General features: G+C 39.5%; 1 protein-coding gene across 2 annotated transcripts in view; it reads left to right on the top strand.

Annotated features, from left to right (window-relative positions):
- Nucleotides 1-2,006: 2,006 nt before the first annotated feature.
- hrasa (HRas proto-oncogene, GTPase a) overlaps nt 2,007-26,142 on the top strand; it is a 47,376-nt gene continuing 23,240 nt past the window's right edge. The window contains exon 1 of one of the 2 annotated variants that reach the window (XR_009654090.1): nt 2,007-2,217. The gene's annotated coding sequence lies outside the window, so the exon portion shown is untranslated. The remainder of the gene's footprint in view (nt 2,218-26,142) is intronic. The other variant, XM_060915094.1, reaches the window with a different exon arrangement.

Below are 26,142 nucleotides of genomic sequence, written 5' to 3'. Positions count from 1 at the left end.
CATGGCTTTCAGTCTCAGTCTTGACATAAGTGTAAGCTATACTCCTTCAGAATGTGATGTAAATATATTTCCTTCATGTGGAGCCTAAACCGTAAACACTTTGAGGATTTTATAAATGTGTCATGTGTTGGGATATGAGTTTTATCATGGGCACAAAAGCAATAAGGAACAATTTAAAAACCATACACAGTCCCAGTATATCCACTGATTGAATGAATTTAATTAAATTTACAACCAATATACACTGAAAAAAATAGGCTGTGGATTTAAAATGAAAAAATCATGTACATCGGTTGCACACATTAAAATCATGTTCAACTTGACCAAATTTAGTCATGTTCAATGTACCAACTTTTGTCATGTTTAACAAACATGATTTATTCATGTTAACACAAAGATTTTTTTTGTCAATCAAACATGTTTTATTTGCTAACATGGAGGATATTTTTTATGCTAGCTGTATTTAATTATCCTATGTTAAATTAACGTGACTGATTTGCATGCTCAGCATTTATAACTAACTTGTTGAAGCCAAATGTTTTTTTTTCTTGGTTTTGTATATCTTCCCTGCTGGATTAAAGTTAATACTCTATGGTGGCCTGAACTTGAAAATGTCTGGCCTTGCCTAGCTCGTGCACCTGCATCCGCTGCTGACGTCTTCAAAATGGGCGGAGTTACTAAGCAAAACATAACTTTATTTTCTCCCAACATGACTGAAATTCATAGATTTGACATTCCTCAAAAATCAATCAGTTCTACATGATTTATATATATTCAGAGAGGTAACATAAAGAAATCATATCACGTATATTAATTTCATTTTTGTAAATTCCACAACCCCCATTTTCCTCTTTTTGCAGTGTAGATACATTACATTATTTACACATTACCATGATATCTAAGGTGTAATTAACAAAATTTACAACAATAAAAAAATAGAATTTAAGTTCATTATGTATAAATGATAATGCAAATATAACATACACACATCTATCTATCTATCTATCTATCTATCTATCTATCTATCTATCTATCTATCTATCTATCTAGTGTGTGTGTAAAAAACTATATTTACACACACACACACGTTTTATAAATAAATAAATAAATATATATATATATATATATATATATACACACACATGCATACACACACACATACATACATACATATATCTCATCTCATCATCTCTAGCCGCTTTATCCTGTTCTACAGGGTCGCAGGCAAGCTAGAGCCTATCTCAGCTGACTACGGGCGAAAGGTGGGGTACACCCTGGACAAGTCGCCAGGTCATCACAGGGCTGACACATAGACACAGACAACCATTCACACTCACATTCACACCTACGGTCAATTTAGAGTCACCAGTTAACCTAATCTGCATGTCTTTGGACTGTGGGGGAAACCGGAGCACCTGGAGGAAACCCACGCGGACACGGGGAGAACATGCAAACTCCACACAGAAAGGCCCTCACCGGCCCCGGGGCTCGAACCCAGGACCTTCTTGCTGTGAGGCGACAGCGCTAACCACTACACCACTGTACTGCCCATATATATATTTTTTTTTACACATACATAAAATACATGTTCTTTTAGGAAACAAATATTGAATTTTTTTTTTACATATATCTATAATTTCTAATATTAATCAATGAATCGGTAATTTTAATTAAAATAAAATGTAATTCAAATGCAATGCATCTCTAATGGTGAGACAGTCTTCAAAAAGAAGCCCCAGGCTTATACTTTTGTACTGTCTCAAATTAGACTCAAGACATAAGATTAGCTGCAACTCGAGAAAAATATAAGCAAAGATGCCGAAAATAAGTAATCCTCAGATAACAGTCACAAATGTTAATGAAACTAAACTGAATAGTTGTGATGATGAAGCCAGTGGTGGTTATATGAAGCATCAGCAGCGCACAGGCGCAGACTTTGGCCCCAGTGGTGTGTGTCAGGGTGCTGGGCGTGGGCTCCTGCGCCTCTCTCTCTCTCTCTCTATTCGGGCGGAGCGCATTGTGTTCAATGCTCACACACACTCCCCGTGGCAGCATTTTCGAGTAACGGAGTGGCTCTGATCTGTTGCTGAGCCGCGTTTGAAGCTCCACTACACTGGAGCAGAGCAGCAGGTTTGCCTTCTTCTTCTTCTTCATCATCATCCCTTCCAAACCCATCAGGCTGAATCTGCTGTCCAGGATCCGAGCCCTGCTTGTCGTGTGAGTAGGACAGACAAATTCATTTCCAAGCACAATTTGCACACTTGTATCACTCTGTTAGTGAAGTGCACACTGTGTTCATGTGGATGATCTAATGGGGGACTCGACCCTGCTCATGATCCGCTCAGAAGAGCGTAGAGGGAATTTCTGTCATTTATAGAGCGTTAATTGTTTTACTGTGTGTGCCACTTGTTTAATTAAAGCAACAGGCACTATACATACATACATACATATATATATATATATATATATATATATATATATATATATATATACAGAACACTATTATATACACACGAGCGCGCTATTCACTACTACTACTATTACGTCACTACTACAGCTCACGGTGCGAGTGTGCAGTATTTTTTGACTGATTTGTTTTGAAATCCCACTCTGTTCTCGACAACTTCCGACTCCGTGTGTATGTGTATATGTTCAATGCCCCCGCGGTTCTCACTCTCCATGAAAGCAACAATGTTTCGACTTTCATTTAAACGGTTCCACTCACAGACTAGCAATTAGTGACTAACACAAAAGCAGGTTGAAATGAAGTTTGTTGTCCATGTGACAGTGTTGAGTCGGCAGGGTTCAGGGTGACGCCCCAACACCGACAAAAAAAAAAAAACACACTGGGTGCGTCCCAAATCGATTACAACATCTCTAGAAGTAGTGCAGTAGCTGAGGCAGTCGGCTGTGTTTGCAGGTTATTCGGTATGGTAGTGACGTGGTGTTTGGGACACAGCCCATGAGTGCAGTGCGGAAGTCGCCTAGCAAGGGCTACACTACTGATACTACTGTTACCAGTTTCCTTCTTCTGTTGCCTAGTATAGGCTCCTCTAGTGTACACTCAGAAAATAACCTACATTACTCTACCTTTATGCAAGGATTGGAGGTGGAACATAGAATATCAACTTTATTGTCTAGAAGAATGACCCAAAAAGCAAATTCAATCTTCCTGGTGTCTAATTTGCACCCTAAACATTGAACAGTTAAAATATACTGGGGGTGTCATGGTTAGCGCTGTCGCCTCACAGCAAGGAGGTCCGGGTTCGAGCCCCATGGCCGGCAAGGTTAACTGGTGACTCTAAATTGAGCATAGGTGTGAATGTGAGTGTGAATGGTTGTCTGTGTCTATGTGTCAGCCCTGTGATGACCTGGTGACTTGTCCAGGGTGTACCCCGCCTTTCGCCCGTAGTCAGCTGGGATAGGCTCCAGCTTGCCTGCGACCCTGTAGAACAGGATAAAGTGGCTAGAGATAATGAGATGAGATGAGACATTGAATAAACCAGTTAAAATATACTGGGGCAGCACGGTGGTGTAGTGGTTAGCGCTGTCACCTCACAGCAAGAAGGTCCGGGTTCGAGCCCCGTGGCCGGCGAGGGCCTTTCTGTGTGGAGTTTGCATGTTCTCCCCGTGTCCGCGTGGGTTTCCTCCGGGTGCTCCGGTTTCCCCCACAGTCCAAAGACATGCAGGTTAGGTTAACTGGTGACTCTAAATTGACCGTAGGTGTGAATGTGAGTGTGAATGGTTGTCTGTGTCTATGTGTCAGCCCTGTGATGACTTGGCGACTTGTCCAGGGTGTACCCCGCCTTTCGCCCGTAGTCAGCTGGGATAGGCTCCAGCTTGCCTGTGACCCTGTAGGACAGGATAAAGCGGCTAGAGATAATGAGATGAGATGAAAATATACTGGTTTGTGCAAGTTCTGAAGGTTTGTTTCCATCTCACTTATGCACCCAGGGGACAGTCGTTGTGACGTCATTCAAGCCAAACAGGCTGGGAGCAGTTCTGTGTTTACTTGCGAACCGAGCACATGTGTACGGGCTTTGGTCATGAGAGGTTGTGTAAAATGTCTGAAAGCGATAGCGATTTTGAAATAGGAACTCTCCAAATTGAATATCGAGAGGTGAAACCATATATGTATGAACCTAGGGCTGTTGCGAAGCAATCGGTGAACGTCAAGTTTATTTGTATAGCGCTTTTAATAATAAACATTATCGCAAAGCAGCTTTACAGAATTTGAACGACTTAAAACATGAGCTAATTTTATCCCTAATCTATCCCCAATGAGCAAGCCTGCAGCAATGGTGGCAAGGAAAAACTCCCTCAGACGACATGAGGAAGAAACCTCGAGAGGAACCAGACTCTAAAGGGAACCCATCCTCATATGGGCAACAACAGACAGCCTGACTATAATATTAACAGTTTTAACATGAAGTCAGTTTCGTTGACGTTATAAACTCTCTTCATTGATGGAAACTTGAGTGCAAAACTGTTCATGACAACTGCAGTCCTAAAGTTAGCAAGTCAACTGTAGTCCTCAGCCATAAAAGCATGACTGTAAGTGTCCAGAGCGTCCTCCAAGTGTGACTTTCAACTGCCCATATGGGGCCGTCCTCTACAGGAGCAATGCGATGAGACTCCAACCAGACACAGGGCACCAGGATGGATCAGGCAGGTCCGAGGAGCAGAAGAACGTGGCTCACTGGTTTGAGCGTGCGGCCTTGGAATCGGACAGTGACTCGGCTGACTCTGATCGCGGTGACTCCGGGCCTCAACAAGACTCGCGCCCAAACAATTTATTCTGGTAGTTATGATAAATTCCTACTTTCATCGTAATACTAAATAAGAGTCCTTTTGAAGAATAATTAAACCGCCCTCCCTAGTGGATATAGGGAACGATTACTTGACAGTGCGCCGGTAGGCCACATTAGCCTGCCATCCGCGGCATTATACTATTTATAGCCGACTCTAAGCGAGGAAATATCCCTTTGTCTCATTTCCACAATGATTGTACAGGATCCCTCAGGATTCTTGACTTGTCAATTGCAAGCAAAGGTAAATATGTTTACCTCTAATCTTTTCCTTTTTGCTTGAGCGTTGCTGGTCCGTTTCCTCTTTGGCTGCTTGATTTTGTGTTCGAATTTTGTTGGAACAGCGTCAGGTTTGAGCCTTTTCTGTCCGACACAGACACCTAAACTCTCCAACAGATGGGGATTCTTCAAAAAGTGATTGGAGCACAGAGCGGCGTATTTACCCGGCTGCCAACCCTCTTGCTTCACGCGCACAATCCACTCTGTCCGCCCCTTCTCCTCTCTCGGAAAAAGGTAAAAAACTTCTTCCTGAACTGGTCCCGTTCTTACAGTTCACTGCACAACAATAAGGCATGGTTTTTTTTTTGGAAATTACTGAACGCACGTCTGCACTCAAGCCGAACGGCAATGCAAATAAACGGAAGTGGACTCAACTCAAGTGATTTGTTTGTCTTGAGTGATGTCACACGCCGAGTGGTCACGAAAATCGCCGAGCAGAAATTCGCCACGATCCACGTTAACTTATTCTAACTTATTTTAATTATTACTTATTAACAATACTTCTTGGAACCAGAAGAAAATTACAGAGGGCTTTTTAACATGTAAAGTTTCAAATGTGCATAAATTTAAAACCTTTGCCTATGACCTTTAAAGGTGCAATGGCTTGTCACTGGGGCAGTAGTCCTCTAAGGTACTTATTTGTACCCTTAGGAACATTTATATGTACCTTTTTGGCCCTAAAAAGGTACACATGGTTACCTTGAAGTCCAATAATGATCCCTAGGGGGTACATTAGTGTAGACTGTACCTTTGGGGACAGAAATGGACTCCTACTGTACTCCTGTTTCTGACAGTGTAGTGTCGGTTGGAGGTTATCATGTGCACATCAGGACAACCATTTTTTTTTTTTTTAAATTAGCTGTTCATTGCTTTTCATGACCACTGAGGAGAGTTGTAACTAACCCACGTTGCATTTTGCATTCATTGTCACACAAAAACTGCAGATGAAAAACGTACACTTTTTAAAAAAAAGTATTTTTTATTTTTATAGTTCATATTTTGGGGAAGCCATGACCTAATGGTTAGAGAAACAGCTTTAGGATCAAAAGGTTGCAGGTTTGATTCCCTAGACCAGCAGGAATGGTGTAAGTGCCCTTGAGCAAGGCACCTAACAAGGCCCCAACTGCTCCCCAGGCTGCTCTGGATGTGTTGTATGTCGCTCTGGATAAGAGCTTCTGCTAAATGCTTGTAATATAATGTACTATAATATTTTCAACTATAATTTTGTAAAGGGGTGGTGCAGTGGTTAGCACTGTTGCGTCACAGCAAGGAGGTTCTGGGTTTGAACCTGCTAGTTGAGTGGGGTCTTTCCTTGTGGAGTTTGCATGTGGTCTTTGTTCCTTCATGGGTTTCCTTCCACAGTCCAAAGATGTACAGATTAAGTGAACTAGCTACTCTAAACTGCCCATATGTGTATGTGTGAATGGTTGTTCATCTAAGTGATGTGATAGACTGGCAACTTGTGCAGGGTGTACCCCACCTTTCGCCTGTTGTCAGCTGGGATTGGCTCCAACTCATTCATAACCAACAATAGATAAGTGGTGGAGATGATGGATGGATGGATGGAATTGCATAAAGAGAAGTCATCTGAAATTGTCCCGTACTGACCCTACAAATGGCAAAAAGTCCATTATGGGAATTTAGCATTGCCCAAAGCTTCTACTGCAATACATTAATCTCACTAAATATTCTCCAGTATACTTCTGGACATTGTCCAAGATGTCAAAACCCCAAAATAGCACACTATATAATACAATAGTGAATATGCAGTTTCAGGAAAGTCTAGGAGAAGGTTCTGTACAATTGTCCTCATTGGTAAGGATCAGATGTAGAACTGATGTGTGTGATAATCAGACCATATGTGTAATGTGTGATGACATCATGGAAATGATGATATTTTGTTATGGATTCATTTTGAAAATCGATACCTAAGGTAACATTTTCAAGGAAATATAATTTTTTTTTTTCTCTCCCTATAATACTAAATGTGTAGCTGAGATCAATTTCTTTCCTATGTGTATTACATATAGTATATGTAAAGGAATGAATAAAAATAACATTTTTCCTGAAACATCTGTATTTATTCGAATGAACAATTCAATGACTGGAGACCGAAATAAAATAGTCTCCTGACATGTTATAAAATATGGTATGTCCATTTCAGAAGATCAATATTCATAATGCGCTTTTCATTTCAAGATCAAGTAGACAGCACATGGAGCTCATGAAAATGAAAGCAGGTTATGAAAGTGAAACCGTTAAACACGCTTTTGCAAAAGGGACGTGTGATTGTAGCAATTTTGAACGTTCTGAACATCTTAACATTCTGGCTTGAAAAGAAAAAAGAGAGGATACGGCAAAACATATGACACACACACAATATGTACAGTATATGCATCTCTGCATTTCATTTTGCTAAATTTTAAGGATGGTGCAGCAAAATTATTGAAAAAATTATATTTTTTGTATGTAATGAGGAAAAGGAGGGACAGTGAAACAATTTGTGTAAAACAAAAGGCCCAGATAGTAATCAGCTACAGTGAATAATATTACAATTATAAAAAGCATTGACGCCTGAGGATACTCGCAATACTAAGCAAAGTGCATTGCAATGTTTTTATATCATATTGGGTAGCTCTAAGAGATGGATAACTAACTCGGAGCATGTCTGCTGATGCTGAATAGCATCTCATAACTAGGCATTTACACAGCCGGTATCACATCAATGGCTGTTTTTATACAAGAGATTTATATGGGTTAGATTCCTTACTGCATTATTAATTAGTCTTTCTCTATAGTGCATTCTAATGATCCGACTAATTCCCTGTCAAGTGGCCTAGTGCGGTGTAAGACAGCATCTGACAGTAATGCACTTCAGTGTTATTTTGAGGAAACAGAAGCCCAACCCTGCCTCTCTGATGCGTCCAGCCTTTTCCCTCGAGTGATTCCTTGTCATCTTCTCTGAAATGAAAATCAATTAGCACTGAAGGAGGCTAGCAATGGCTCTATTAACCCATTCCAATTTTTATAATGTAATTTCAGAAAAGGAAAGAAAATTTGACTAATCACAAAAAAGTTCACTGTTTTTCATTTGTTAGTGCTAAACAGATCGATCAGTATTGATCGCTAATGCAAGTTGGATCACAAGTCGAGTAACTGAGATCGTCTTGTCATATTTTCATATAGAAATATGAAACTAATACCTACATATTGTTACTTGCCCAGCCATGGTTATAGACATTCTACCTCTTGTGTCTCTCTCTCTCACACACACACACACACACACACACACACACACACACACACACACACACACACACACACACACACGTTTGTAAAGTGCAGCTCTTGTGTTTATACAGTATGTGTGTTTTTCCTTTTTACAGTCCAGTTGTACTGTCATGTAAGATTACCCTCAGGGTCCCCGGGGGGGTTATAGAGTTTCAGAATGAGCTGCTCAACTACCCAGATCACTACACCAGGCTATATGCAACCCCTGGCTACAGTACAGTGTTGTAGCAGAGCTAGAGGATGAGCTAATTGTTAGGTTGTTGTTGTTATAGTCATTTATTTTCCAGTAGTCCTTTTAGCTTTCGAAGGGGGAATCATTTTATATTATTTGCTGAAGCTCTCAAACTCAAAACACAAAAATGGCAGTAGCTTGAGCACTTGCTGTCATTAGATCTGTTATGAAACAAGGTGCGGTCCCAATATATTTGCATAGAAATATTTTCCGAGTTTCTATCACACTTCCAGATATAGTACCATAGGAGTTCAAGTGAACACATTTTGTGTCAAATCTGTTATCCATTGCAGTGGAGTCCGTGAAGTACAATAGTTGATTGACTAGTGTGTATGTTTTTTTTTTCTTCTTCTCACTGCTTAGTTACAGTGATGTGAATCATAACTTACTTTAATTAAAGTTATTATATTTGTTATAGAGTTCTTAGTTATTACTTAAGTATGCCGATCTGTCCGTTTGTCTGTTGGTGCTCTAGTGTCGTCATTTCTCGACCAATCTTCGCCAAAATGCACAGGACAAGTCACTAGGATCACACAAAGACCTCGTTAGTTTTTGGTGGGTCAAGGCCACCAAGGTTAAATCTTGTAAAAACACCTAATCGGCCATAACTTCCGTTTCTTTGTGCTTTTTGCAAGTATCGTACTCTGCACAACTTTTCATTTGTTTGTTTGACTGTTCCATTGAAATGATCGGGCTTAATCTCGAGCTCAACAAGTCGGACTATAAATAACGCAAGCTTGAACCGAATGCGTTCTGTCTGTGGAAAGTTCAGGAACTAAAATGGGTGATTTTTTTTTTTTTAATAAATAATTTGCTTCTATAACTGTGTCCTATATAGTCACAAAGTACAACTGTGTAACCAGGAAATTCATTATAGTTTTAACATGAGGTCTGTTTTGTTGAAGTTATAAACTGTTCATTGATGGAAACTTGAATGCAAAACCGTTCATGACAACCAACTGCAGTCCTAAAGTTAGCAAGTCAACTGTAGTCCTCAGCCAGAGATGGCTGAGGACACTGTAAGTGTCCAGAGCGTCTTCCAAGTGCGGATTTCGACTGTCCATATGGGGCCGTCCTGCACAGGAACGATGTGATGAGACTCCAGCCAGAAGTAGGGCATCAGGATGGATCAGGCAGGTCTGGAAAGGAGGAGAAGAAGTCAGCACTACTGGTGTCTCGGGATCGACGTGTAACTCGACAGAGGGAAGAGACCGGTGGGGAGATGGAGACACAGGTTGTTGGGTATGTCCAATGTCACCTGAAGAGTATGGGGATAAATTAGGGATAAAATCAGCTCATGTATAAAGTCTTTTAATTTTCTGTAAAGCTGCTTTGCGACAATCTGTTGTTAAAAGCGCTATACAAATGAACTTGATTAAAAAGTCTGTGAATCCAAACAAAATGTAAATATCCAGACAAAACATTATCATCCACTATAAATACATTTGTACTCAAGACATCAGTGGATTATTTTACACTTTTTGGGGTCACTGGCTTGGAGAACCTTAAGCACTAGAAAAAAAAAAGTCTGGATTTCAGTTGAATATTCTGTGTTGTGATTACCAGAGTACAAAGCAACCAATCCCAGGCTGAGATCCGAGGCGCTTTGAGGGCTCATTATCTTTTTGAAGGCATACCGTCTTCAGTAACTAATTATAAGCGAGAGAGACAAACACTAGGGAGTATCCGTGTGGCTCTCTTGTCCTCATTTAGCACCGTTATCAACAGACAGAACACCCCAACAAACTGTAGTGCTGGTGATTGAGTTCAACAAATTCACTTCCATCTGTTGCCTTTTATTATTAATCCACACTGCATGCTCTGTGACCTACTTCACTTGATAGGCATGGCGTATTCGGGTGCTTTGTTTTATAGTTGCCTGCCCGCAGCAACATTCAAATCAGGAACAAACTGAAAGGTAGCAGTTCTCTGTTGACTCTTGAGAGAAAGATTTGGTTATAGATTTAGTCTGTAGGTGAAAATCGACTACAGGATTGAAAGTATTAATATAAGTATTAATTACCACTTTGAGCATCTTTGAACATGGGGAAAGATGTTGTTTGTGTCTTATGAGAGTCTATTTGAAGGTAAATAATTTGAAAATATGTAGCATAAAAATAAGAGGAAATATCCTTGAATATACGCAGGCTGATGAATTTGTCATTGTTCTGATTATGAAATTATGCAAAAACATATCTTTGAGCCCATTTCTGTTTTTTTTTTTATTTCAATCTTCAGTGACCTTGTTTGACTTTTTAATTTCTTTTTATCTCTGAAAAGAACATTGTATCTGTCCACAGAACAATTCGATTTTAAACTTGAAATTTTGTAAAATATTTAGAAATGGGCTTAATCATCTATTTTAATGTTTTTTGTCCTAATCTCAGGCTGACTATATTTAGGGGTTATATTGCTGCTTGATTTTTTTTGTTTTGCAATATCTTAATTCTTGGTATTTTTCTTTATTAACTGATGGCAAATAATGGATAGTGAAACTGACCCAATGAGGAAGTGCAGTTATTTTTAAAGGAAAGGCCATTACATGGAACACTGGGGGATTTCAGATGTTTTTCAGATGCCATGTATCTGTTATATGCTCTCTAATCTATTGGATAGGTTCTTCCTTGTTCCTGTAAAATACATCACCTGTCCAGGATGTGTGCTTAGTTCATCTTTTTCACTGTCAGTATTACTCATTGAAACCTGATGAGAGGAATGGCATAGACCTGGATGAAGAGAGTGAGAGAGACAGAAGGACGTTTGTTGAAACAAAATCCAAACCTAAAATCATACTCCATACAAGCTATGAACAAATCCACAGGGTGTGTCATCAGTTCTTTTCTCACACAGCGTTGGGTATCTCTGCCAGCTGCTGGCAGGTCTTTTATAGATCTGTTCTAGAGGATCAAGTTTAGTGAAGCCCAGCTGTACCTTGTTTAGTAGGCTGAGGTTATGTACAGGCCGACATGTTAGTGCTACAGCTAGCTCATCAGCTGTGATCGTGAGTGGCTTTGATTCTGCCAGCACAGCTAATTACACATGGTTTTCAGTTGGACTCTGAAGATTTCACGTTTTATTTTCCATCACCCTGCCTTTCTGGCTCTAGGTTGTGCATAAATCAAAGGTCTTGGAAAATTGTTGTAATGTAATCGGCTTTATTATATTCACATTCACTGAATATGAGCAATCGCGCGCTCTGATTGGCTACTCTACTGCTAGGATATCAGCTCATATACCGTGAGCAGAAAAAAAAATAGTGGAGCACATCAAGCCAGTTATATCACTTTATCAAGTATTTAAAAGAAACAGAAATGGGTGTGTTTTTATATATATATATATATATATATATATATATATATATATATATATATATATATATATATATATACAGTGGAAACCATATATTTACATACACTTTAAGAAAAGACACAATCTTTTTTTTTTTTCTCATAGTCAGACATGAAATCAGACATTCACTTTAACTTTTTCATGTCTGTCTGAATATTTAAAATTATTTCAATGTACTTAATGCCAAATTAATCAGAGAAGGAGTTTTTTATTCAATATTTTAATTGCTTTTATCAAATCAGAAGTTTACATACACTTTATCAGTACTTGGTACAATTGCCCTTAAACTGTCTGACTTGAGTCAAACATTTTGGATAACCTTCAACAAGCTTTGCACAATACTTGACAGGAATTTTGGCCCATTCCTCTTGACAGAACTGGTATAACTGGGCCATATTTTTTGGCTGCTTTGCATGCACATGTCGTTTCAGCTCTGCCCACAAATGCTCAATAGGGTTGAGGTCGGGGCTTTGTGATGGCCACTCCAAAACATTGACTTTGTTGTCAAGCCATTTTTTGACCAGTTTGGCGGTGTGCTTCGGGTCATTGTCCATTTGGAAGACCCATTTGCAGCCAAGCTTTACTGTAACTTCCTGGCAGATGCTTTCAGGTGTTGGTTCAGTATCTCCACATACTGTTCCTTCTTCATTACTCCATTGATTTTGTGAAGTGCACCAGTACCTCCTGCAGCAAAACAACCCCACAACATGATGCTGCCTCCGCCATGTTTCACTGTTGGTATGGTGTTGTTAGGATTGTAAGCGTCTCCTTTTTTTCTCCAAACATATCGTTGTTGATTATGGCCAAACAGCTCAATTTTAGTTTCATCCGACCACAAGACATGTCTCCAAAAATTGAGATCCTTTCCCCTGTGTTCATTTGCAAACTGTAATCTGGCCTGTTTATGTTTGTGTTGGAGTAATGGCTTTCTCCTGGCAGAGTGGCCTTTCAGCCCATGTTGGTGCAGAACTCGTTTCACCGTGGACAGTGACACACTCTTACCAGCTTCAGCCATCATCTTCATGAGGTCCTTTGCATTCATTCTTGGGTTCTTACGCACAGCACTGACCAGAACCCGCTCATCTCTGGGACTCAGAATCCGTCTCCTTCCTGTGCGGTATGATGGCTCGACATTCCCACATTGTTTATACTTTCGTATAATGGTTTGAACTGAAGACCGTGGCACCTTCAGGCTTCTTGAAATTTCCCCCAAAGATGAGCCAGACTTGTGCAAGTTAACCATTCTTAGTCTGAGATCTTGATCAATTTCTTTAGATTTACCCATGTTGTGTACAAGGAAGCACTGTGTTTGAGGTGTTCCTTAAAATACAATCACAGGTGTGTGTCTCAGGTGTGTCTCCAATTAATTCAAATGTTGCCAATTAACCTATCAGAAGCTTCCAAAGACATGACATCATTGTCTGGGCGTTCCTACATTGTTTAAAGGCACACAAACTGCAGTGTATGTAAACTTCTGATTTGATAAAAGCAATTAAAATATTGAATAAAAAACTCCTTCTCTGATCAATTTGGCATTAAGTACATTGAAATAATTTTAAATATTCAGACAGACATGAAAAAGTTAAAGTGAATGTCTGATTTCATGTCTGACTATGAGAAAAAAAAAGATTGTGTCTTTTCCTAAAGTGTATGTAAATATACGGTTTCAACTGTATATATATAAAACACCCATTTCTGTTTCTTTTAAATACTTGATAAAGTGATATATCTGATAAAGTTTTTTTTTATATATATATATATATATATATATATATATATATATATATATATATCTAGCCGCTTTATCCTTCTACAGGGTCGCAGGCAAGCTGGAGCCTATCCCAGCTGACTACGGGCGAAAGGCGGGGTACACCCTGGACAAGTCGCCAGGTCATCACAGGGATATATATATATATATATATATATATATATATATATATATATATATATATATATATATATATAAAATATACACACACACACTAGTGCATCTCAAAAAATTAGAATAAAGTGAAAATCTTATAGACTCATTACACAAACTAAAATGTTTCAAGCATTTTTCTATTTTAATTTTAATCAGTATGCCATACAGTACAAAAACATTAAAAAAAAACCATCTCAAAATATTAGAATATTTCATTTCAAGTTTGAGTAAAACAGTATGAACACAGTGTATCTCTCGGTCTAGTTCAGTACACACAACCACAATCATGGGGAAGACTGCTGACTTGACTGTTGTCCAGAAGATGATCACTGATACCCTCCACAAGGAGGGTAAGCCACAAAAGGTCATTGCTGAAAAGGGTGGCTGGAAAAGGTGCACAAGCAACAGGGATGGCCGCAGTCTTGAGAGGATTGTCAAGAAAAGTTGATTCAAGAACTTGGGAGAGCTTCACAAGGAGTGGACTGAAGCTGGTGTCAGTGTATCAAGACCCATCACGAACAGACATCTTCAAGAAAGGGGATACAACTTTCGCGTTCCTAATATCAAGCTACTCCTGAGCCAGAGACAATGTCAGAAGTGTCTTATCTGGGTTAAGGAGAGAAAGAAATGGACTGTTGCTCAGTGGTCCAAAGTCCTCTTTTCAGATGAAAGTACATTTTGCATTTAATTTGGAAATCACGGTTCTAGAGTCTGGAGGAAGAGTGGAGAGGCACAGAATCCAAGGTGTTTGAAGCCCAGTGTGAAATTTCCACAGTCTGTGATGATTTGGGGTGCCATGTCATCTGCTGGTGTTGGTCCACTGTATTTTATCAAGTCCAAAGTCAACACAGCCATCTACCAGGAGATTTTAGAGCACTTCATGCTTCCATCTGCTGACGAGCTTTTTGGAGATGCTGATTTCCTTTTCCAGCAGGATTTAGCATCTACCCACAGTGCCAAAATTACTACCAACTGGTTTGCTGACCATGATATTACTGTGATATTACAGCCAACTTGCCTGACCTGAACCCCATAGAGAATCTATGGGGTATTGTCAAGAGGAAGACGAGAAACACCCGACCCAAAAATACAGATATGCTGAAGGCCACTATCAAAGCAACCTGGGCTTCAATAACACCTCAGCAGTGCCACAGACTGATCACCTCCATGCCACACCGCATTGATACAGTAATTCATGGTAAAGGAGCCCCAACCAAGTATTGAGTGTATAAATGAATATAGTTTTCAGAAGTTGGACATTTCTGTACTGTAAATCCTTTTTTTGATTGATCTTGGGGAATATTCTAATAATTTGAGATACTGCATTTCTGATTTTCATGAGCTATAAGCCATAATCATCCAAATTAAAACAAAAAAAGGCTTTAAATATTTCACTTTACATGTAATGAATATAGAATATATTAAAGTTTACCTTTTTGAATTAAATTATGAAAAAAAGGAAATTTTTCATGGTATTCTAATTTTTTGAGATGCACGTGTGTGTGTGTGTGATATATAATATATCTCCTGCTCCACACTCCAGCTCAGTCAGTGGCAGTAATGCACCTTTAAGTTGGTTTGCCAACCACCAAAAAACCGTAAAGAAGAAAATGGTGGAGCGTGTTGCTGAGCCAGTCGAGGATGAAATAAAAACTCTACTTGAAAACAACTCCCCCCCCCCCCCCCCCACACACACACACACACACAAAATAAATAAATAATCAGCACAATATGGAATGAATGTATTTGATGGTAAGAACTTTTTTTTTAAATACATTTCCCAAGAATTATTATTCTAGCTTTTTTGTTTTGTTTTGTTTTTAACAAATTACTAATGTCATTTTGCCAGTTTGTTTACATTGTAAGCGGAAATGTTTTTGTCCCACGTTTTTATCAAATTTGCAAAAAATAAAAATACTGTTTCTCAAAATCCATTGAATATGGATAGAATAAAACAGTTATTCCACTCAATCTGGTCATACATGGCTTGTAGCCAACTATGCACCTCACTGGCTATCAGCTCATATATGACTCAATTTCGTGGAATAATTGTAAAATAGATTCTCTGTATGATTAACTGCAGTTAGCAGGTTTACATTTTGGAATGTATATTGTCAAGAAAACGACATGAAAAAGAGACATGAAGCCAGCTACAGCACCTTTTAAAACTGAAGAAAGTGCTGTCTGCCCTCTTCTGCATACATGTGCTCATAGATGCCTGCGATTGTTGCTCTGATTGACAGGGGAGACAGAATATATCATCCATCCCCCTGAGAAAGCACAGCTAGTTATGCTCTCTTGGCTCCCAGCCACAGATAACTGTGGTATTGTCGAGACTTGACCTTGCGATCTTCAGACAGTTGGGCGAAAGTTTTCCTATTGCACCACTCAGGATTCAAAGTGTTTTTAATTATTGCAGTATCGTATTTTTGTCTTGTACCACAGTGCTGTTGAATTGTTGATTCTAACTAAATTCCAATAACGGCATCTCTGGCTGTAAATCAGATTTCAAGTTTATATGTTTAATGTGCTTGTTAATGCATTATGGCAGACTTTTATGGCACCATGGACTAAAACCATGTTAACAACCTGTTACTATTTCACACCATCCTGTCATTTAATAATTTTTTTTCATAACAACATGCCCTGTCAGGTTTTGTTCCCTCATTATCACCCACCGCTGTCGCTCTGTCTTGCATAATCTTGTTTGTTTATGTTATCATAGTTTTGATCATATTGTGGTACTGCTGTTTTGCTTGTGTTAAAATTTCAACCTTAGCAAATCAGAATATTTTGATACGTATAAAAACCTCAGGAATTGTCGTATGACCGTTTTACTATATTGTTTACCACTAAATGTGTTCCAGTTCTATGTTAAGAGTTGACTTTTCCTAATCTTTGATTCCTATATCTTGTACCCAATGCTGCATGTGCTTGGGACAGCTGTTCATTTAATTATAACCAATTATGACGCCACACTTTGAGACCATGCTCAAGGATCAGTGATTTTACCACACGAGGTTAGATTTTTTTTTTTTCCCCTTTACAAACTACATTTAATTGAGGCTTGGATACGTCTCCTGTAGAGTGTGAAGTCATGAATAAGAAACACTAAACACTGGTGTAATTGCCATTTCAACAACTCTCCCAGTTACCATTGAACTGATTAACGACCTATTTTGATGATTTGGGTCCGGTTCCTGTATGCTCAGGAAAACTTTCATCATGATTGTGTTCCTTTTGTGCTGTTATCAGCATTACCAGTAGATTAAGTCCATTACTTTATTGCTAAACACCAGTATATAATCAGGATAGCATACGCCTATTGCTGTTTGCCTTAACAATGTCATCAAATTTCCTGTCGAGATGCTGCCTTGCTGAATTCAGTTGCTGAAGTAAAGCTTTAGACGGGCAGATATAATGTCATCGTTCAAAGTGTGACCGTTTGTAAAATGTGTGACCAAACACTATAAATGAGTCACAGCTTTTCTGCCCTGGTCAGTTTCTTCTTCTTTTTTTTTTTTTTTTCCTGTGGAACTTTACCGCATGATGTTGTAGATGAAATTAAACCGACTCCACAAACCACACCTCAGTCTGTCACAATGTTTAGAAGGTTTTTTTTTGTGTGTGGGGGGGATTATGAAATATGTTTAAAAAAAAAATTATGCTGCCTAATGGTTACTTGTATTAAAACCCTATACACACACACACACACACACACACACACACACACACACACACAGTGCTCAGTGTAAATGAGTCCACCCCCTTTGAAAAGTAACATTTTAAACAATATCTCAATGAACACAAACAATTTCCAAAATGTTAACGGGTCAAAGTTTAATATAACATCTGTTTAACTTATAACGTGAAAGTAAGGTTAATAATGTAACTTAGGTTACACATTTTTCAGTTTTACTCAAATTAGGGTGGTGCAAAAATGAGTACACCCCACAACAAAAACTACTACGTCTAGTACTTTGTATGGCCTCCATGATTTTTAATAACGGCACCAAGTCTTCTAGGCATGGAATGAACAAGTTGGCGACATTTTGCAACATCAATCTTTTTCCATTCTTCAACAATGACCTCTTTTAGTGACTGGATGCTGGATGGAGAGTGATGCTCAACTTGTCTCTTCAGAATTCCCCATAGGTGTTCGATTGGGTTCAGATCAGGAGACCTACTGTACTTGGCCACTGAATTACTTTCACCCTGTTCTTCTTCAGAAATCCAACAGTGGCCTTAGATGTGTGTTTAGGATCATTGTCATGTTGGAAAAGTGCACGACGACCAAGGGCACGGAGTGATGGTAGCATTGTCTCTTTCAGTATAGAGCAATACATCCGTGAATTCATGATGCCATCAATGAAATGCAGCTCCCCGACACCAGCAGCACTCATGCAGTTCCACATACAGTGCCTTGAAAAAGTATTCATACCCCTTGAACTTTTTCACATTTTTCCACCTTACAACAACAAACTTAAAAGTTTTTTTATTGAGATTTTATGTGATAGATCAACACAGAGTAGCACATAATTGTGAAGTGAAACGAAAATGATAAATGGTCTTCAAAATTTTAAACAAATAAAAATCTGAAAAGTGTGGTGTGCATTAGTATTCAGCCCCCTGTACTCTGATACCTCTAAATACAATCCAGTGCAATCAATTGCCTTCAGAAGTCATCTAATTAGTTAATAGAGTCCTACTGTGTGTAATTTACTCTCAGCATAAATACACTTGTTCTGTGAAGGCCTCAGTGGTTTGTTAGAGAACACTGAAGAACAAACAGCATCATGAAGACCAAAGAACTCACCAGACAGGTCAGGGATAAAGTTCTGGAGAAGTTTAAAGCAGGGTTAGGTTATAAAAAAATATCCCAAGCTCTGAACATCTCAAGAAGCACTGTTCAATCCATCATTCAAAAATGGAAAAAGTATGGCACAACTGCAAACCTACCAAGACATGGCCGTCCACCTAAACTGACAGAGCGAGCAAGGAGAGCACTGGTCAGAGAAGCAGCCAAGAGGCCCATGATCACTCTGGAGGAGCTGCAGAAATCCACAGCTCAGGTGGGAGAATCTGTGCACAGGACAACTATAAGTCGTACACTCCACAAATCTGGCCTTTTTGGAAGAGTGGCAAGAAGAAAGCCATTGTTGAAAGACAGGCATAAGAAGTCCCGTTTGCAGTTTGCCACAAGCCATGTAGGGGACACAGCAAACATGTGGAAGAAGGTGCTTTGGTCAGATGAGACCAAAGTTGAACTTTTTGGCTTGAATGCAAAGCGCTATGTGTGGCGGAAAACTAACACTGCTCATCACCCTGCACACACCATCCCCACTGTGAAACATGGTGGTGGCAGCATCATGCTATGGGGATGCTTTTCTTCAGCAGGGAAAGGGAAGCTGGTCAGAATTGATGGGAAGATGGATGGAGCTAAATACAGGGCAATCCTGGAAGAAAATCTGTTGGAGGTTGCAAGAGACTTGAGACTGGGAAGGAGATTCACCTTCCAGCAAGACAATGACCCTAAACATACAGCCAGAGCTGCAATGGAATGGTTTAGATCAAAGAATATTCATGTGCTAGAATGGCCCAGTCAAAGTCCAGACCTAAATCCCATTGAGCATCTGTGGCAAGACTTGAAAATTGCTGTTCACAGACGCTCTCCATCCAATCTGGCTGAGCTTGAGCTATTTTGCAAAGAAGAATGGGCAAAAATTTCAGTGTCTAGATGTGCAAAGCTGGTAGAGACAAACCACAAAAGATTTGCAGCTGTAATTGCAGCAAAAGGTGGCTCTACAAAGTATTGACGCAGGGGGGCTGAATACTAATGCACATCACATTTTTCAGATTTTTATTTGTTTAAAATTTTGAAGACCATTTATCATTTTCATTTCACTTCACAATTATGTGCTACTCTGTGTTGGTCTATCACATAAAATCTCAATAAACAACTTTTAAGTTCGTGGTTGTAAGGTGGAAAAATGTGAAAAAGTTCGAGGGGTATGAATACCTTTTTTTTTTTTTTTTTTCAAGGCACTGTAAGGACACTGCCACCACCATGTTTCACTGTAGGCACCATGCATTTTTCTTTGTATTCCTCACCTTTGCGACGCCATACAGTTTTGAAGCCATCAGTTCCAAAAACATGCATCTTGGTCTCATCACTCCAGAGTATAGAGTCCCAGTAGTCTTCATCTTTGTCAGCATGGGCCCTGGCAAACTCTAGGCAGGCTTTTTTTGTGCCTGGGCTTTAGGAGAGGCTTCTTTCGTGGACGGCATCCATGCATGCCATTCCTCTGCAGTGTACCCCGTATTGTGTCACGGGAAAGTCACCCCAGTTTGGCTTTCTACTTCTTTAGATAACTGCAGTGAACTTGCATGCCGATTTTCTTCAACCCTTCTCATCAGAAGACGGTCCTGTCGAGGTGTTAACTTCCGTGGACGACCTGGACGTCTCTGTGAGATGGTTGCAGTTCCATCTTTCTTAAACTTTTGTACCACTTTTGCTACAGTATTCTGACTGATAAGTAAAGCTTTGCTGATCTTCTTGTAGCCTTCACTTTTGTGGTGTAAATAAATTATTTCCTTTGGGGAATTCTGAAGAGACAAGTTGAGCATCACTCTCCATCCAGCATCCAGTCACTAAAAGAGGTCATTGTTGAAGAATGGAAAAAGATTGTTGCAAAATGTCACCAACTTGTTTATTCCATGCCTAGAAGACTTGGTGCTGTCATTAAAAATCATGGAGGCCATACAAAGTACTAGATGGTAGTAGGTTTTGTTGTGGGGTGTACTCATTTTTACATACATACATATATTATACAACCCCGATTCCAAAAAAGTTGGGGCAAAGTACAAATTGTAAATAAAAACGGAATGCAATAATTTACAAATCTCAAAAACTGATTGTATTTACAATAGAACATAGACAACATATCAAATGTCGAAAGTGAGACATTTTGAAATTTCATGACAGCAACACATCTCAAAAAAGTTGGGACAGGGGCAATAAGAGGCTGGAAAAGTTAAAGGCACAAAAAAGGAACAGCTGGAGGACCAAATTGCAACTCATTAGGTCAATTGGCAATAGGTCATTAACATGACTGGGTATAAAAAGAGCATCTTGGAGTGGCAGCGGCTCTCAGAAGTAAAGATGGGAAGAGGATCACCAATCCCCCTAATTCTGCACCGACAAATAGTGGAGCAATATCAGAAAGGAGTTCAACAGTGTAAAATTGCAAAGAGTTTGAACATATCATCATCTACAGTGCATAATATCATCAAAAGATTCAGAGAATCTGGAAGAATCTCTGTGCGTAAGGGTCAAGGCCGGAAAACCATACTGGGTGCCCGTGATCTTCGGGCCCTTAGACGGCACTGTATCACATACAGGCATGCTTCTGTATTGGAAATCACAAAATGGGCTCAGGAATATTTCCAGAGAACATTATCTGTGAACACAATTCACCGTGCCATCCGCCGTTGCCAGCTAAAACTCTATAGTTCAAAGAAGAATCCGTATCTAAACACGATCCAGAAGCGCAGACGTCTTCTCTGGGCCAAGGCTCATTTAAAATGGACTGTGGCAAAGTGGAAAACTGTTCTGTGGTCAGACGAATCAAAAATTGAAGTTCTTTATGGAAATCAGGGACGCCGTGTCATTTGGACTAAAGAGGAGAAGGATGACCCAAGTTGTTACTAGCGCTCAGTTCAGAAGCCTGCATCTCTGATGGTATGGGGTTGCATTAGTGCGTGTGGCATGGGCAGCTTACACATCTGGAAAGACACCATCAATGCTGAAAGGTATATCCAGGTTCTAGAGCAGGGGTGTCAAACCTGATCCATAAAGGGCCGTGTGACTGCAGGTTTTCATTCCAGCCATGCAGCAGCACCCTGATTTGGCTTATTCAATCAACTGACACACCCACCCTTTAATCAAGGGTGGGTGTGGCTGCAAGTATTTGACTGTGTGAAGACAGTTCAGTTGATTGAATGAGCCAAGTCAGGTGTGCTGCTGCATGGCTGGAATGAAAACCTGCAGCCACAAGGCCCTTTATGGATCAGGTTTGACACCCCTGTTCTAGAGCAACATATGCTCCCATCCAGACAACGTCTCTTTCAGGGAAGACCTTGCATTTTCCAACATGACAATGCCAAACCACATACTGCATCAATTACAGCATCATGGCTGCGTAGAAGAAGGGTCCGGGTACTGAACTGGCCAGCCTGCAGTCCAGATCTTTCACCCATAGAAAACATTTGGCGCATCATAAAACGGAAGATACGACAAAAAAGACCTAAGACAGTTGAGCAACTAGAATCCTACATTAGACAAGAATGGGTTAACATTCCTATCCCTAAACTTGAGCAACTTGTCTCCTCAGTCCCCAGACGATTACAGACTGTTGTAAAGAGAAAAGGGGATGTCTCATAGTGGGAAACATGGCCTTGTCTCAACTTTTTTGAGATGTGTTGTTGTCATGAAATTTAAAAATCACCTAATTTTTCTCTTTAAATGATACATTTTCTCAGTTTAAACATTTGATATGTCATCTATGTTCTATTCTGAATAAAATATGGAATTTTGAAACTTCATCATTGCATTCCGTTTTTATTTACAATTTGTACTTTGTCCCTACTTTTTTGGAATTGTGTGTGTGTGTGTGTGTGTGTGTGTGTGTGTGTGTATGTATTAGGGTGCATCAGTTGCCCCCTAAAAATGAAAAGTTCCTCCGATCATGATGCATTTTTGTTTTTATGTTCCTTTTGGTAAGAAAACACACTGGATGAAATATTTTGACAAAATTCAAAAGTTTAATGGTGGCACCAGGAGCTCAAAGTTATGGAAAAAGCTGCTATTTTATGACAAAATTTCGATCACTTTTCATGAAACATTATGGCACCTTATAGAGCAGGGGTCACCAAACTTTTTTCTCTGGGGGCCACATTGTCGTTCCTGACTGTGATGGGGGCCGGGGTCGGGTCAGCTATATCACATAGAATTGTATAACCCAGACAAATATGACCACCAGCAGGCCTCATTGTGTAGTAGAGATTACTAGCCTGGCACAGCCATCCACACTACTATATCCACACTACTATATCAACACTTGATTCCTGGTACATATTTGTTTATCTTTACTAGTGGTTTGCAAAAGTAGTAATCGAGTCTTCACACTTTGTTTTAATTTGAAATACCACTGATATTCCATTTATTTATTTTCTAATAAAAATAATATCAAAGCTGTCAAGGTAAGAAACATCTGCCTAGTTGAGGTGATTGACACTGGCAAAGGTGAGTGGAAAATTATAAATTGTGGGTAAGCCTGTTGATATCATTAATAATATTAATAATAATTGTATGCAGCACTTAATAAAGGTCAAATAAATAGGCCTATAAAATAAATACATTTTAAAAAACAATGAAATTATAATAATATGAGCAATAGATCAATAGATCACAGCAGTTGTGCTGTGTCCTGCACGTCATTGCTCTCATCCATGGCCAAAGCAAAAAACTCGAATTCTGACGCTTTCTCATTCAGCTGGTCATACACGTTGTCCCCCAAATCTTCGGTTCGCCTGGTCACAGTAGGTGCGGAGAGACTCACCACGTTGAGCGCATCCTTCTTGTCGGGACACGCCTCCTCGGCCACAGCAAGCATGCATACTTTAACAAAGTCCCCATCAGTAAACGGCTTTCCATGGGTAGCTAGTAGGTGAGCTGCCTTATAGCTAGCTCGGACAGCAGCCTGGTTGATCTGGGTTTGGCGAAGGAATACATTCTGTTGTGCAGCCAGTCCGCATTTCATCCTCCGAATCCTGTCTTCTCTTGTTTGCCCTCGCAAACTAGCATACTCTTTGTGGCATAGTTCGAATTACGTGGGAGCCAATGGGAGCTGAGCTCCCATTCCCTCAGGCTCCCATGAAAGAAGCAAACTTAATTTTCTGTGGAAGTCTCTCAAATACGTCATATATCACCATAATAAGCTTGAATAGCCTATATCACCATATAAATATAAATAAAACTCATTTCATTTCCGATCACCATGCAGCCATAACTTTGTACTGAACGTGTTATTAAACCGCAACATGTACGGCTGTACTTCACCACCACTATGCGCGCAAACCGAAATTTGCAGCCTGCGAAATCGAATGTGAAGTTAAGTCTGAAGAAGACTTGTCCTCTATCTCACAACGATCTTCCTTTGTTTAACAATATATATAATTTGTTTAAATATATATATATATATATATATATATATATATATATATATATATATATATATATATATATATATATATATATATATGCAACACCGTGTGTGTGTGTGCGTGCATGCGCGCGCCTGTGTGTGAAAGCTGTGCACTGCAGTGCGCAAAAGTGCGCTGGTCCAGGAGAGCGAGTATGCATTGCTTTTTTTTTTTTAAATAGAGACCCCCATAGGGTCAAATTTATAATTCGAACCCTGCTTTGTGGCGGGTTTCATAGTGACGACGCAGATTATATTCTTTGAAAACCGGCACACTTTCTTTACATACAAGACAAACTGCACGGTCCTTACACTGAACGAAAAAATAATCGGTGGGCCACTGTTCTTTAAAAACTCTGCACTCTCTGTCAGCTTTTCGCTGACCGCTAGCCATTTTGCTGTCCTGAACACGGACAGTTCTCTGCGCGTGCGCTGCCTGTCACCGCTTGATCGCGAGCATATGACGAAAATTCGGAAAATATGAATAGTTCATTTTATAACTAAATATCAATTTTAATTGATAAAATCAACAAAATACAAGATGCAGACATATTATTTGCCAAAAAGCAATTAAAAAAAATAGGCCATGACCACTTTTGGGGATTGCCTCATATAGGGCCGGTTCAAGTGATGGGGGGCAGAGGGGCTGGGGGGCCGGTCAAAGGGGGGTGGCGGGCCGGATCTGGCCCGCGGGCCGTAGTTTGGTGACCCCTGTTATAGAGTATACCAAATATCTTAGATCCACATTTTTAGTACATATTCTAAATATATTATCAAGCACAGTTTGAGTTTTAGCTGTTCATTGTTCAACTACTTTTAAACAATACAAATGTATTATGAATCACATTAATGCTTCTCAATCCCTTGCAAAGGTTCTTAACATGATCTCTGGGTCACAAGAAATCAATAAATGGAGTCCAACATTGTGATTCAAACCTTACGCGAAAACATAAAATAAGCGTTTTTTGGCAAAAAATGAACCTCATGATGCCACCATTAGGCTTTTGAATATGGTCAAAAAATTTTACAGGATGTCTTTATTGATGAAAAGGAACACCCAAACAAAAATGCTTCAGATTTTATGAAAGTGAGGGCAACTGATGCACCCTAGTGTGTGTGTGTGTGTGTGTGTGTTCTAAGCCACATGCTGCAGCCAAAAATGTCCTGCTGCCCTGTTTTATTTGACCAGTGTGAATTTGCAAACAATATTAACTGTTCAACACTTTCACACTAGACCACTAATATCTAGAATTCTTAGCAGACCCATAGCATAGCGACTGCCCACGTTCTACACACACAACTGTACAGCGTGGGAGGGCTCACAGGGCTGAAATGTTGGTTCAAATCAATGCCTTTTCAGTCAGCATATAGTATCATGCATGTTATGTATATGTTACAAATAAATCGCCTTTGGTTATGACATTTGAAAGGCTCAAAAATACTGGAGTGGGCTCAGGAGAATTTGAGTTTGACTTTCCTGTTGTAAACAATGACTGCATGGCTTAGAACAAAATTGGTCAGAAAGTGTTGATTATTTTTCTATAACCGCAGCACTGATCATAATGGTTGCAAGGCAAGTCACAAGTTTTATATAAAATCGCTTGTTCTAATCTGATATTGTTTCTATAGTAATAGGTAAAACATAGACTATCGATAATGCCGATAATGGACAGGAGCCAGTTCACATTTTTAGTGAACTATATTTTCAATATACATACAGTAACAGGAATTTTCTAGCAGCTATAGGTTATATTTGGTTGTGTAATAAATCCCCCCCGTGCTTAGGACTGGTACATCTAGATTTATTCTATCCACATTTACTGGATATGAACAATCATGCGCTCTGATTGGCTATGCTACTACTAGGCTATCAGCTTGTATATCGTGAGGAGAGAAAAACAAAATGGTGGCGCATGTTGCTGAACCAACTGAGGACAAAATAACACTACTTGAAAACAAAACCACGAAAAAGCAACAAAATATGGAATAAAAGTATTT

The sequence above is a fragment of the Neoarius graeffei genome, chromosome 2 (assembly GCF_027579695.1).
Source record: "Neoarius graeffei isolate fNeoGra1 chromosome 2, fNeoGra1.pri, whole genome shotgun sequence".
In the NCBI taxonomy this organism is placed as follows: domain Eukaryota; kingdom Metazoa; phylum Chordata; class Actinopteri; order Siluriformes; family Ariidae; genus Neoarius; species Neoarius graeffei.
Note: the sequence above shows the minus strand (reverse complement) of the source record. Positions and strands in the feature narration are given on the sequence as shown.